Here is a 13584-nt window from a genome sequence, read left to right on the forward strand (position 1 = left end):
CTGCTCTTCTTGGAGAACCCAACCTCAGGGGCGTTGCCAGAGCTCTAAGTGGAGTTCTTCCAAGTGGGGTTTTTGTCCCCCGTTTACTATTCATTCTGAGAAGAATTCTTGAATAAGAATGATAATAACATACTAATGATAATGATCAATAATAGACGCTTTGTCAAATAGTACTACTTCAGTAAAAAATCATGAACGTTTATAAAAATGTGCAGTTGCTATTCTGAAAATTCCAGTAAGAGTAGGTTGTCATGACTGAAGGTGAGCAATAAGAAAATGACATTTGCTATTTCCAAAACAGCCAGAGCAAAAGTTACACAATCAAGGTTTCTCATACTGCGCTATTGTTTGCTTTAGGAGTCTCTGATAAGATTGAAGTCACAATGTGAAACTCTGTTAATTTTAATCCGAAAGGAGGCAAAACATTGACCTGAATTGAACAGTGCATGTCTGTTATTATTTTTGTTTGATAGAAAGATCTACCTTATTTTGTTTAATATTATGCTAAATATCTTATACATCTACTAGTAATTCTATTAACTTTGGCAAAGCACCAGATTCATACTGATGCATTACGCCTATACTTTTAATATAGTGTCCTAAATAATTCTTAACTTCTTTAACAGAATCTGATTAAAAATTTGGGACTTCACTCCAAAAAAATGTTACATGCACAAAATCTCAATGACTAATTCCAGAGTTCAGCTATCTCCATGAAGCCATCAATGGACCTCACTGAAGAACTGGAAGTCTAAATAGCGTCCTGACTGCAAGGATATTTACTATGTCTTATGGCAAATGTCGTAATAGAGTTTTTATCAATGTAAACTTAGTTTTACAGTATAAAACAGATTCTTTGTGCAACTAATCACTAATGATATAGAGGAAAATGATACATGTTGATTCTGACACCAAATTTACTCAGTCCCATCGGGGTTAGGAGGCATTGCACCAAAGGGTGAAGGAGACTAGGGATTCAAGAGTCTTTGTCTAATTCCTAAGGGTGAGGAATCTGAAAAATTTCCATCTCTATTTTTTTAAAGAAATTTAAGGTTGATATTTTAAATTTAAGAAATTATTTCCCCATATATTTGTACCTGTATATCCTCAAGAGACAGTCTGTGATGAGGTTGCACCACAGTGATTTAAGATAAACTAATCTATCTGACATTTAGAAATGGCCAATTTAGTCAGAATACCAATCTCTGAGTTTATCTGATAATCTGACTATCTGATGTTGGTGCTTCCTGAAGCAAGAACCCATTGTGTGCATGTGTGTGAATAATAAAAGCTATTTCATCTCTAAGCAAAAATGAGCAAGTCCTTCTAATAAGCACAATGCTTGATAGCTATCTTGATGGACTAGAGTCTTTGACTTATGCATTTCTTTTCCTGTTAGAATTTATTGACTAACTGTGAATCCCACATCTTATTTTTGGTTATTTCTCAACTTTTAAAATGTGTTGAGGTGTAGAAAGAAGGGACCACGCATGGATCCGAGTCTTTAAGTTGGGGTCGAGGAAATTAGGATAGAAACAAAATATTTGAAATGGATTAAGCTATACTGACTTCATCTTCATCTGCATTTCCATCTGCACTGCTCTGTTCCTGCTCATCAGAGGGGAATTTTCATCTTTGTTCCAGCTGAGTCATGTTTTTATCCACCTTGGTCTACCTCACCTTCTCTGGTGTACTACACTTCTCAGTCTCATCTGTCAAACTTCCTCCTTAGGGATGAAACAGAAAATCCAACTTAGTCATTTTCAGCAGCAGGAGTGATCTAGGGGGTTGCCTTCCATAGATTTCAGAAGCATTTGTGCGTCTGACCTGTTAAGTTTTATGAAATTGCAGGGAATTACAAGGGACTTTCATAGCTGAATAAATGCCACACCCTTTACTCCTACACTTGCCAAATACAACCCAAAGTAAATCGCATGTCCACGAATAAGCAAGTTGATTCTTACTAGTTCTAATTTGACTCCATCATCCCGAAGCTATTTCAGTGAAGACAAAACTAAAATCCCCCATTTTCCCCCCTAAATCTTCAGATAATGGGTACTGTGTTACAGCTGAATGGGCATGACAGAGAAAAAGGATTGGATCTGAGTTTAGGCCACTAAAGTTTTGAGGGCTTTGGGTCCACTTTGAGTCCACGTTGTTCCCATTCTCCTTTCAAAAACGTGTCAAAAAAATTAAAGGCAACTTTCCACTGGACCTATTCCATATTTGCCCATCCCTAAAGATAAGCAATAAAATATTGAAAACAATGGTTGGGAAAAAAAATAATAAGTCCTTAAAATGACAAATTAGATTTTAAATTCATATTTTTCTGCTTGTCTTTTTAACGAAGACCAAATAATGGTTTCGCAATGGTTTCTCCATCCTGTGCTGCTCTCCCTGTGAATTTCCCTGCGTCCTGTCACTTGGCTTGTTTCTGGGATTTCTTTACATTGGCCATTGGTCAAGAATCACCCAGAGCTCCACCCGCTCTGTGCTGGTCTCTGTTTCCTTCTGCCAGGATTCCTGCTGGGACTGTATCTGCTGGAAAAAGTCAGCCTTCTCAATCCAAACATCTTCAGTTGGCCTGTTAGTCTAAGGACTGAAAACCAGGGCTTTGGAAGAGAGCTCAGCTAATGTAAAGCTTTTTTCCGTTAGCCTTGACAAAGATTCTAATTGCTTTAGAGATGGCTTCTGAAGCCCGTCCAACGGACTTTTCTCTGTTCTCATCTGCTTTAAATTCTCTCCTGCTTGCTGGCCCTTTCTGTTTTGAAAAGATCTCCTCTACCTTGACTTCTGTGGTCTCTTCATTTTCTGTCTACCACCCTTACTACTTTTTTGTCCTGCTTGCTAATTATGGAACGCTTAAGATTAAATTTTTGAATCATTCTTATCTCTATCTGCCGTCACAATCTCAAGACGCTCAGGCTCAACCAACTTAATGGCATTGATCCCAAAAGCTACTTTGCCAGGTCTCAGCTTTTATCCTTGCTCCAAACTATGCCTCTGGTGAGATGGACTTGCCAGCACCTGAAATCTCATGGTTGAAAACAAATCCCTCTCTTTCTTAGACTTGACTGTCTGTCTGTCTCTCTCTCTCTCTGACTTCCTTCTTACTATATTCTCCTGGTCCTCCAGGCTTAATACCTTTAGTTCTTGATTACTTGCTTCTCTCCTTCAGTTTTTATGTTTCATTGTTTGCAAAGTTCTGCTACTCTTCCTCTATTTATTCTTTATCATGGAAATAATCCTTTCTCTTGATTTCTATGAATTTGTATCCTTAATCTCACTATTCTCATATTTTCATACATATTCTCAATATTCTCATGCATATTCTCAACATATTCTCATCATGCTAAGACATGCAATTGCTGTCTTCTAAACACACACACACACACACACACACAACTTATTGACAGTAAAATCAAACTCCACTCCTGTCATGTAAATCTCCATTAACCTCTTCAGTAAATTTCTTCAAATCATCACTCAGACCTGGGCTGTCTAATATGGTAGCCACTAGCTGCATGTGCCTTTGGGCACTCGATTTGTGACTCGACCAAATTGAGATGTGCTGAAGAGTTAAATAACACAAATTTCAAAGATTTAGTACAGTTAAAATCATATAAAAGTGTCTCATTAATAGTTTTTTCACATTGGTTACATGTAGAAATATGTTTGGGATACAGTGGGCAAGGTAATGTATATTACTAGAATGATTTTCACCTGTTTCTTTTGACTTCTTTTCAATATAACTCTAGAAAATTTTTAATTACAAGCGTGGCTCACCTTATATTTCTGTTGGACAGTGCTGTTTTAGATCATCAACAAGCCAAGACACTATGCAAGAAATCAGGCAATTTTTAAAAAGCTAAGACTAATCTGGACAGCCCACTTTTCCCAGCACAGCTGAGGAGACAAAGCGTTGAGAGTCATGGATTGACACGACCAGAAAGCAGACACCAAATGACTGAAGAAGATGCCCCTTATGGCAGCTTAAAGGAGAGAACTGGTCAGAGATACCTTTTCTGAAGAAGCAGAATTTCAGAAGATCGTTGCAGGGTAAATAGTACTTTCTTTTCCACTGCTGGAGGAGTAAGGGAATGGCATTCTGGAATAGAAGGGGAGGAAGCACGGAGTGGGCCAGGGGTAAGATTGTAGACCAATTTGTCTGGAATGTGTGTTGTATCCTGAAAGGGACTCAGGTCCACACCATTTTCTGCACGTTGATGCACTCAGTCACCTTTAGAATGACTTCCTGCCTGCTTTTCATGAATCTCTGTCCTTTGTTCCAGACTTTACTGTACTCAAGACCTGAAGCTAGAAAATAAAGATACACACACATTGCTAGCCAGATCTTCGCCCTGCTTCTGAAGAAGGTTCCAGAAACCCTGTTTCAAATATATGCCCCAGGACAATGGCACAACATGGTGTTTTCACTGAGGAAACATTCTCCTCAACCAGGTAATCCTTCGAATGGACAGTTCAACTCACATAAGGAACAGAACTCCGTATTTATTTAAATTGCCACCTATTTAGGTGGACCGACCATTCTGATTTGCCTGGGACTGTCCCAATTTCAGCACTAAAAGTCCAGTTCTAAGGAAACACTTCAATTCCAGGGAACTGGAGATGGTTGGTCCACCTCACCCACTCTGCCATATTTCAGTCTCTGACTTTGTTTCTCATTTCTAGTCACTGGCCTCATGCTAACTTGCTTTCTCTGGCCACAGCAGTGCTGACTTGACAACATTTTTCTTAGCCTAGGTTTTGTGGTTTCCGGGTGTGTGGAGGTCACAAATCTTCATATTACATTCACCTTCCATTTTAAAAACATGTCACTGCATAGTGGAAGAAGGAAAGGTGTTGTGTATTCAGTCAAACACAGGAGGGACACCTCAGTTCCAAAAAATGGGAACGGAAGTCCTCTATGCAAGTAGACCTACCTCATCACTAGAACCTACTCATCTCTGTCAGTTCCCTGTCCTCCTGAGATCTCTTCCTGGCACCTTTGAAGCCATGTTTCTCTAGTAAGTCCTATTCTTGTTTTCAAGGACTGTTAGCTAAGGGGCAGCATCAAAATGAAGTGAAAAACCCCTAGATCAGAAATTCATAGAAGGAGGTTCAATTCCAAGTTGTGGCTGCAAAAAGGTTACATAGTTAAGACGTCTCCAAGTCCTGGGACGCCTGGGTGGCTCAGTGGGTTAAGCCTCTTGCCTTCAGCTCAGGTCATGATCTCAGAGTCCTGGGATCGAGCCCCACAGCGGGCTCTCTGCCCAGCAGGGAGCCTGCTTCCCCTTCTCTCTCTGCCTACCTCTCTGCCTACTTGTGATCTCTCTCTCTCTCTCTCTTTCTTTCTGTCAAATAAATAAATAAAATCTTTAAAAAGAAGAAGTCTCCAAGTCCCAAAGGAGTGAAGCCCCAGGGATAAAAGGATAGGCAGTGGGTTTGAACTTTTAAGGTACAGAACTGAAACCTTTTGGATTATACCACCCATGTCAGGAGTTTGTAAAACTAACTCTATTAGAATCACCAACCCCAAAGTTTTAGCATCTGTGTGAAAAAATATCTAAATCCAATTTCCACTTAGCAACAACTTCTTGCACAGGGCTGTGAATTCCAAGTGGCAAGATGTGGGACTCAAAATACTCATGTGGAACATGTTACTGTCTAGCACCTTCTTGGGCTTCCAGGTAGCCTTGTCAAATTTTAACTCTTAGAGATCGAACAATGAAAAGTAAATGAACCTCTGGTGGTGGAGGGAAAGAAGGAAGATGGACAGTGGATTCCTTGCAACGCTTGGCTTTGATGTCTTTAACCGTCTGGCTTAGAGTCACAAGATCCATCTCTTAAAAAGCTCTGTGCCTTGGTAATGTGTCCTAAGACCTCAGGGGCTGCATGCTTCAGAGAGAATATTTTTAAAGTTCCCACCTGTTTTACTTTTATGTTTGGATTGGCATGAATTGATGCCCCTTGGCTAATTAAGTAGTCTTTTCCCCCCCTTTTGTGTTCTAGACAGGCAGGCAGAGCCTGTTTTAATGATGAGCAGTCTGGTCCTCCACAGTTCTTCATAACAAGTCAATGCTGGCTTGCTCAGGCAGGGGGAAAACACCCAACATTCTTCCTTAATTATATGGAAGAGTCGGAACCGCTGGCTCTCCTGGGTCTTGTGCCTCAATCTCCACTATCAAATCAGACCACACTGTTCAGGGCAATGGTGCATTTTCTCCAGAGGCTTAAGAGGAAACCTGCCCTTTTGTGCTTTTGCACGGACATGGAGGGAGAGCTCTTATAGGCAGGCTGAAACTGAATAGGATCCTGGCCTAATCTGGAAGACACGCCGGTTCTGCTTAGGTTAATTTTGATCCTTCTCCAGCTTTCATTTTGTGGAAAAGACCATGAAATAAAAAATGGGCACCTGGGTGGCTCATTTGGTTGGGCAACTGCCTTCAGCTCAGGTCATGATCTTGGAGTCCCGGGATGAAGTCCCGTGTTGGGCTCCCAGCTCGGCGGGGAGTCTGCTTCTCCCTCTGACCTTCTCCTTGCTCATGCTCTCTCTCACTGTCTCTCTCTCAAATAAATAAATAAATAAAATATGAAAAAAAATTACAATTGTATACAAGTGTACAGTAAAAAGCACAAAGTAATCCCGCTGGTTGCTGACGCAACTAAATGAATGATTTTGAGTAAAAAACTCTCATTTGCATATTTGGGGTTTCTTTTTTCTGTGCAAGGGGGTAATAATACTCTTCTCCAAAAGATTATGAGGAGACACACAGGTGAGTGAAAATACTGTGAACAAGTTAAGTCAGTAAGGTTTGACCCTTTTTTCCCCAAGATTTTAATTGTTTGTGAGAGAGAGGGTGCACGTGCACAGGTGTAGGAAGGGGCAGAAGGAGAAAAAGGCTCCCCGTCCAGTAGGGACCCGGATGCTGGGCTTGATCCCAGGACCCTGAGATCATGACCTGAGCCCACAACAGAAGCTTAACTGGCTGAGCTACTCGGGCATGCCAACATTTTAAAGATTTATTTATTTATTTATTGGACAGACAGATCCCAAGTAGGCAGAGGCAGGCAGAGAGAGAGAGGAGGAAGCAGGCTCCCTTCTGAGCAGAGAGCCCGATGTGGGGCTCGATCCCAGGACCCTGGGATCATGACCTAAGTTGAAGGCAGAGGCTTTAACCCACTGAGCCACCCAGGCACCCCGGGCATGCCAACATTTTAGTCTCACATCCATTCACACCCCCATTAGTTAAAACTTTGGATCCAGATACAATTTAAAATTAAAAATCTAACTCTCAATCTCGGGCTATACATGTAACTCTGGCAGTGTAGCATTATATTACATTGAGACACATAAAATAGGGTTTTAGAAACTGACCCTTCTCAACGAGATTAATCTGTCCAAGTAAATCCTTCAACAATAGTCCTATCTTTGGTACCATCCTCCATTGTCAGCCGCAGGGACCGACACAAGGTGACCTGTGACCCCATGGATTGGCCAAAAGGATTTCCGCATGCTGCTCACATTTCTTCCCCTTTTTCTTTTTTAAACAGCAGTGTAACTGACAGACAACATTGTGTTAGTTTAAGGTGTATGACATAAGGACTCAACATCTCTCCATTGCAAAATGGTCACCACAATAAGTCTAGATATCGCCCGTCACCTTACAAAGTCACACAACTTTTTTCTCTTGTGATGGGAACTTTTAAGATTTCTTCTTAGCATCTTTCCAGTTTACCATACAGTATTATCGAGGCTCTCACCACCTGTACGTTACATCCCCATGACTGATTTATTTTGTAACTGGACATTCGTACCTCTTGATTTCCCTCTACTTCCCCTTCCTCCTGGCCCTGCGTAGAACTTCTTTCTAGTCTTCCTACAGTTTAGACCATTTTAGTGCAGAATGTAGCCAGCAGAAGAAAAATAGGGGCAGAGAAAAAAAAAATCTTGAAATGACAACATTTTAACTGTAAGCTCTCGGGCGTGTCACAGCCTCTGTAGGCACATGATAATTTTTGAAAGTATACAAAAATATGGCTGTTTCTTGTGAATGAATGCATCTAAGTATGGCTCTCCAAAAAGTCTGCTCGGCCCCCAGTTACACTGCAGAGGCTGCCGTCCCAGCCTGCTGGGGAGGCCAGGCAGCTAACACCAAAATGTGAATGCAGCTGGGCCTCGGATCATAATGGGGGAAGGGCAGGGCAACAAGGGTATGTATGGCACTAAGGAAGCACTCAAATACAAAAGTCTAAAAACACCGAGCCAGATGGCAATACACAAATACAGGCAGGAGTGTACCTTTGGGCTTCAAATTTTCAACATCTGCTCTAAGGTTTACTTATATAATCAAGAAGTCAGTTGAAATCATTCATCAAGATTATTTTTTAAAGCCCATTCACTACAGGCTGAGTGGATATTTAATTTTCTGTAATATTCTAGTGGTATTCACTTGAAGATACTGATTTATTTGTTAATTTTTAAGCAAAGTTCAGTGCAAATTTCTTTCAAAAAGTTACATGTTAATAAAAAAAGTTTAAAAAAATTTTTAAAAAGTTACATAACATTTCCCATGAGAAACTCTGCTCGTTTGTGTGGGAAACTATACAACGGAGTTTATTAGCAGTAAGATTGTGCGTGATCATCAGATTAGCAAAGTGATCTTTTTTTAACTGAGTGCATATTCTAATCCTCCTGTATGAATTCTGTGAATAAAATCTTTGAAGTGTAGTTGAGGAGGTATTCTTGGCTAAATTGAACTTGACAGAGCCCCTTTATCTAGTTCCATTGTGATTATACTCAGAGGCACATATAGAATCATAGAGAATCCTGGTTTAAAATACAACTCAATGAGGACATTCCAGTGTGAGATAAAGGAACTCAGGGCAGTGCATTGAATAAAGGGAAATTTGATGTCAATAATTTAATATTAACTTTGTGGGGGTGGGGTGTTGCTATTTGACAAGCTGGTGCACATCGTTTCATATTTAAGAAATGTGGCACTAATATCTAAGGGAGTAAGCATTCATCTTACAACTGTATGTCTTAGACCCAGAAGGTTTGCAACCGACATAACCACAAGAAGGGCCATTCATGCGGACAGAAGGTAAAAGGCATTCCCCTATGCGCAGTACAATTTACTCAGCCCTATAAGTAGCCTCTTGAGGATTCAAGAGTTAAAGTAAGCTGTTCTGCATGGTGCAATTCTCAAAGAACAGAAATCTGTCCTTTTGCAATTCTCAAAGAACAGAAATCTGTCCTTTTAAGGACCTAAATGTAAAGTGCCTATATGTGTGTATAATATTATATATTATTTTGCAAGCAGGGGAAGCAGCAGAGGGAGTGGGAGAAACAGACTCCCCACTGAGCAGGGAGCCTGATGTGGGGCTCAATCCCAGGACTCTAGGATCAAGGCCTTAGATGAAGGCAGATGCTTAACCGACTGAGCCACCCAGACACCCCTATAATTTTTTTTAAAGATTTTATTTATTTATTTGACAGAGGTCACAAGTAGGCAAGAGAGGCAGGCAGAGAGAGAGGGGGAGGCAGGCTCCCTGCTGAGCAGAGGGCCTGATACGGGGCTCGATCCCAGGACCCCGAGATCATGATCTGAGCTGAAAGCAGAGGCTTTAACCCACTGAGCCTCCCAGGTGCCCCAGGCACCCCTATAATTAATGTATATTTTCTTGGAACCTTAAAGAGACTCTGTGGAAGAAACTGTCTTATACCTTTGGTCAGGCTTATGAGGATGCAAATAATTATAATACTGTTTTATCATACAGATTATCCCACTGGTTACTGAAGTGCACCTGGTTAATGACACCTTCAACAGCATTTTTTAAAATGTTTGACATGGCTTTAGAAGAAAGACAATTTTCAAGGATCCTACCCTAGTTTGGGATTTCTCAGAAACAAACACTGAGACAGGATTTGACTGCAAGAAACGTATATGGGAGGGGCGCCTGGGTGGCTCAGTGGGTTAAGCCTCTGCCTTCCACTCAGGTCATGATCTCAGGGTCTAGGATCGAGTCCCGCATCGGGCTCTCTGCTCGGCAGGGAGCCTGCTTCCTCCTCTTTCTCTCTCTGCTTGCCTCTCTGCCTACTTGTGATCTCTTTCTGTCAAATAAATAAAATCTTTAAAAAAAAAAAAAGAAACATACATGGGAGCAATAAGGGAATAGGGAATTAAGACTGGGAGTTAAATAGAAAGCGTGTTATCCAGAGACATCCCACAAGTAGGGTGTAAGTCTTTAGGGAACAGTGTCAATGGTGAGGGAGGAGGAAATGGGATATTCATGCACCACTTCTACTGTCTTTGGTCCAGTGCTTCTCCTGGGGGTTGCTAACTCTCCCAGAACACGGAAAAACATGCTTTGATGGCCAGAGAAAGCCCCTATGAAGGCATGCGGGACATAACTTCCCTGTCTTTAGGACGTAGTAGCGGACCTATACCCTCATGTCAGCCAGAGCCTCCTTCTGTGCTTCTTGGTCATCTGGAAGAAGAAGCTGAAACTGACAAGGGAGAAGATCTGACTCAAGATTCAGTGGCGCCCTTACTCTGTCCCCTTGTAGAAGGATCCTTCACCTTCCAGGACCCAGAACCTCTAGCCCACCCTAGGCAAAAGTTGTGGGGGTGGGAAGCCCAAATTCCCCAAGTCATTCCCTAGTTCATGCATTTGAAATGCAGACACTGTAACAGGAGAACCTATGATGGACCTAAAGTAGACTACGATGCAGATCACAGCTCGTGCGTATTACCATTTTGCCAAAGACAAAATGCTCTTGATTTATTGTCATGGCTGCTGGGGGCATTTTCAGGGACTTCCGTCTGGCCTTTTTCCGCATATGACTCACACTGTATAGGCCAAAGAACCAGCATGAGGTAAGATTTTACCAACTCTAATTATAGCCGTTTCCATGATTCCCTTTGGCAACAGAAATTTCTACTTGGCAGTTCCCAAGATCCACTGGTTCTACTGTGAAATGATCTTGGGCCAGGACTCTGAGTCCATCTACCATCCAGGGTCCGTGCACCCCCACTCTAAAAGATGGCCATGGTGTAGGTTTAGATCCACCGGCACGAATGATCTAACAATGGCCCAACTTAAATCTGCTGAGGAAATGTAGGAAATAGTTCAACATGTGCCTCAAAGTTATCTCACCCACATCAAGAGAGAGCAAGAGCTGAGGTATGTACATACCAGCTCCCTTGCAAAGATCTCTGTCATAGGATGAGGGCTGTTCAAGGAGGGATAATTTTCAAGCCTATCTGCCTGCCCTGTGCTCAGGTACAGCAGACTATGAGGGCAAGAAAAAGCCCTCAGCTTCAGGCACGGGGAGTATTATGCGCACCACTGAAACAGAACTAGCCCAAGGGGGTAAGCATGAGACACGGATAGTACCTTCTGCTTTTTTTTTCTGCTTTTAACTAACTTTTAAATTTTTATTTATTTGCCTTTATTTTTTACTGTATTTCTTAAATACCTCACAAACATAAAACTAATTGTTAACTCCTTTGCTTATATCTTAGAAAACTGTAAAACCTACCCAAGTTACAAATGAAGAGGACAGAAAATTTGCAAACCAATAAAATTTAAATTAACATGAATTCAGTATGGGAGATGATATTCTGCTAAAACTAAAATGCCACGTGCACTATGAGTATAATATGGACTGTCAAGATTTTTGAGTCTGTCTTCCTTTATTTCATGTGAAGACTCAAAATTTTCCACCATGTTTTTCTTTTTTAAAAAATTACTGAAGGACTTTAATTTATACAGTGAATGTAAAATCATTTACCCTCACTCAGCCTGAGTGCATTATTTACATGCTAAGCCATTCTCTTCTATTCTTAAGACTCAACTAAGGTGTTATTATCATGTAAATGTAAACGCAAACTCTGGTGGGAGGGATATGTAATAAAAACACTGTATTGTCATTGAGAACACATGGGAACATAATGAAAACATTATAGCACATAGAAAGACACAAAACTCTTTCTCAAATTGGAGAACCCAGAGATTCCAGTGGAGAAACTGCTTGTGTTGAACTGATAGTGAGTCTTGTGTCCATTCTAAGAATGTACAAACTAATACCAGCCAGTGTGGAAATGATGGTTACAGAATAGAACATGAATCGTATAAACCTGACAGTATAAAAATGTAATGTAACAAATCCAAACCAGAATGTGGGGCTGAGAAAATGCAAATGTCTAAGTGAAAGTGCTAATTTTATCATTTTTCATAATAATATCTTAAAGTAGGTATCTAGAGGAATTCAATATTAATAAATAAGTAACAATAAATGAATAATAAATAAGGTATCTAAAGGTACCGAGAATAAGGACCCCTGGGTGGCTCAGTGGGTTAAACATCTGCCTTAGGCTCCAGCTCCCTGTTCAGCAGGGAGTCTGCTTCTCCCTCTCCCTCTGCCCCCTCCCCACACCCATCTTGTGCTCGCTCTCCCTCGATTTCAAATATATAAATAAAATCTTTTAAAAAATTAAAAAATAAAGGTACCAAGAATATCACACCCATATTGTGATGTTGAATAATATTCCAAATCTTAATTTTGGAGAGATTTTTAAGAAGCACATTTTTCTCTTTTTTTTTCTTTTATATTGAGAAATAACTGACATATAACATTATATTAATATACCTGAAGTATACAACATAATGATTTTACATTTTTAATATATTATGAAATTATCACCACAATAAATCTAGTTAACATCCATTATCACACATAGTTACATTTCTTTTTCTTGTGATAAGAACTTTTAAGATCTACTCTTACCTGCAAATATACTATACGTAATTACTAACTCTAGTCACCATGGTTACCTTATATGCCATGATTTTTTATTATTATTGTGTTAAGTAACCATACAGTAGTACATCATTAGTTTGTGTGTGGTTTTTAAAAAAGATTTTATTTATTTATTTGACAGAGAGAGATCTCAAGCAGGCAGAGAGGCAGGCAGAGAGAGAAGAGGAAGCAGGCTCCCCACCGAGCAGAGAATCCGATGAGGGGCTCGATCCCAGGACCCTGAGACCACGACCCGAGCGGAAGCCAGAAGCTCAACCCACTGAGCCACCCAGGTGCTCCACATCATTAGTTTCTGAGGTAGGGTTCAGGGATTCACTATTTGTGTATTGCACCCAGTGCGCATTACAACAGGTGCCCTCCTTAATACCTGTCACCTGTGTAGCCCATCCCCGCACCCCCCACCCATCTGAAACTCTACGGACTCTGGAAAGAAACACATTTTTCAACACAGAAATAGTAATCTCAAATTTATCAATTCTACCAGGTTTTTTTTTTTTTGGTAACTTTTTCTTTGTTTGAATTAAGGTAAAATTATACTGAGTACCATTAATTTAAAAGTAATACATATACCATGATCCTATTTTGTTTTTTTTCCATTTTCTTTCCTCTCGTCCTTCCTTTGTTCTTTAAGCAGAGATAGATGGCTGGTATTGTATTTACTTTTGACTGTTGAATTTTAGCTATTTTATTTCTGGGTAATAAGAATATGAGGACTTTTAATTTTGTTTAGATTTTTCTTGAATTTTTATAATTAG

Source organism: Neovison vison, chromosome 11, assembly GCF_020171115.1.
Source record: "Neovison vison isolate M4711 chromosome 11, ASM_NN_V1, whole genome shotgun sequence".
NCBI lineage: Eukaryota > Metazoa > Chordata > Mammalia > Carnivora > Mustelidae > Neogale > Neogale vison.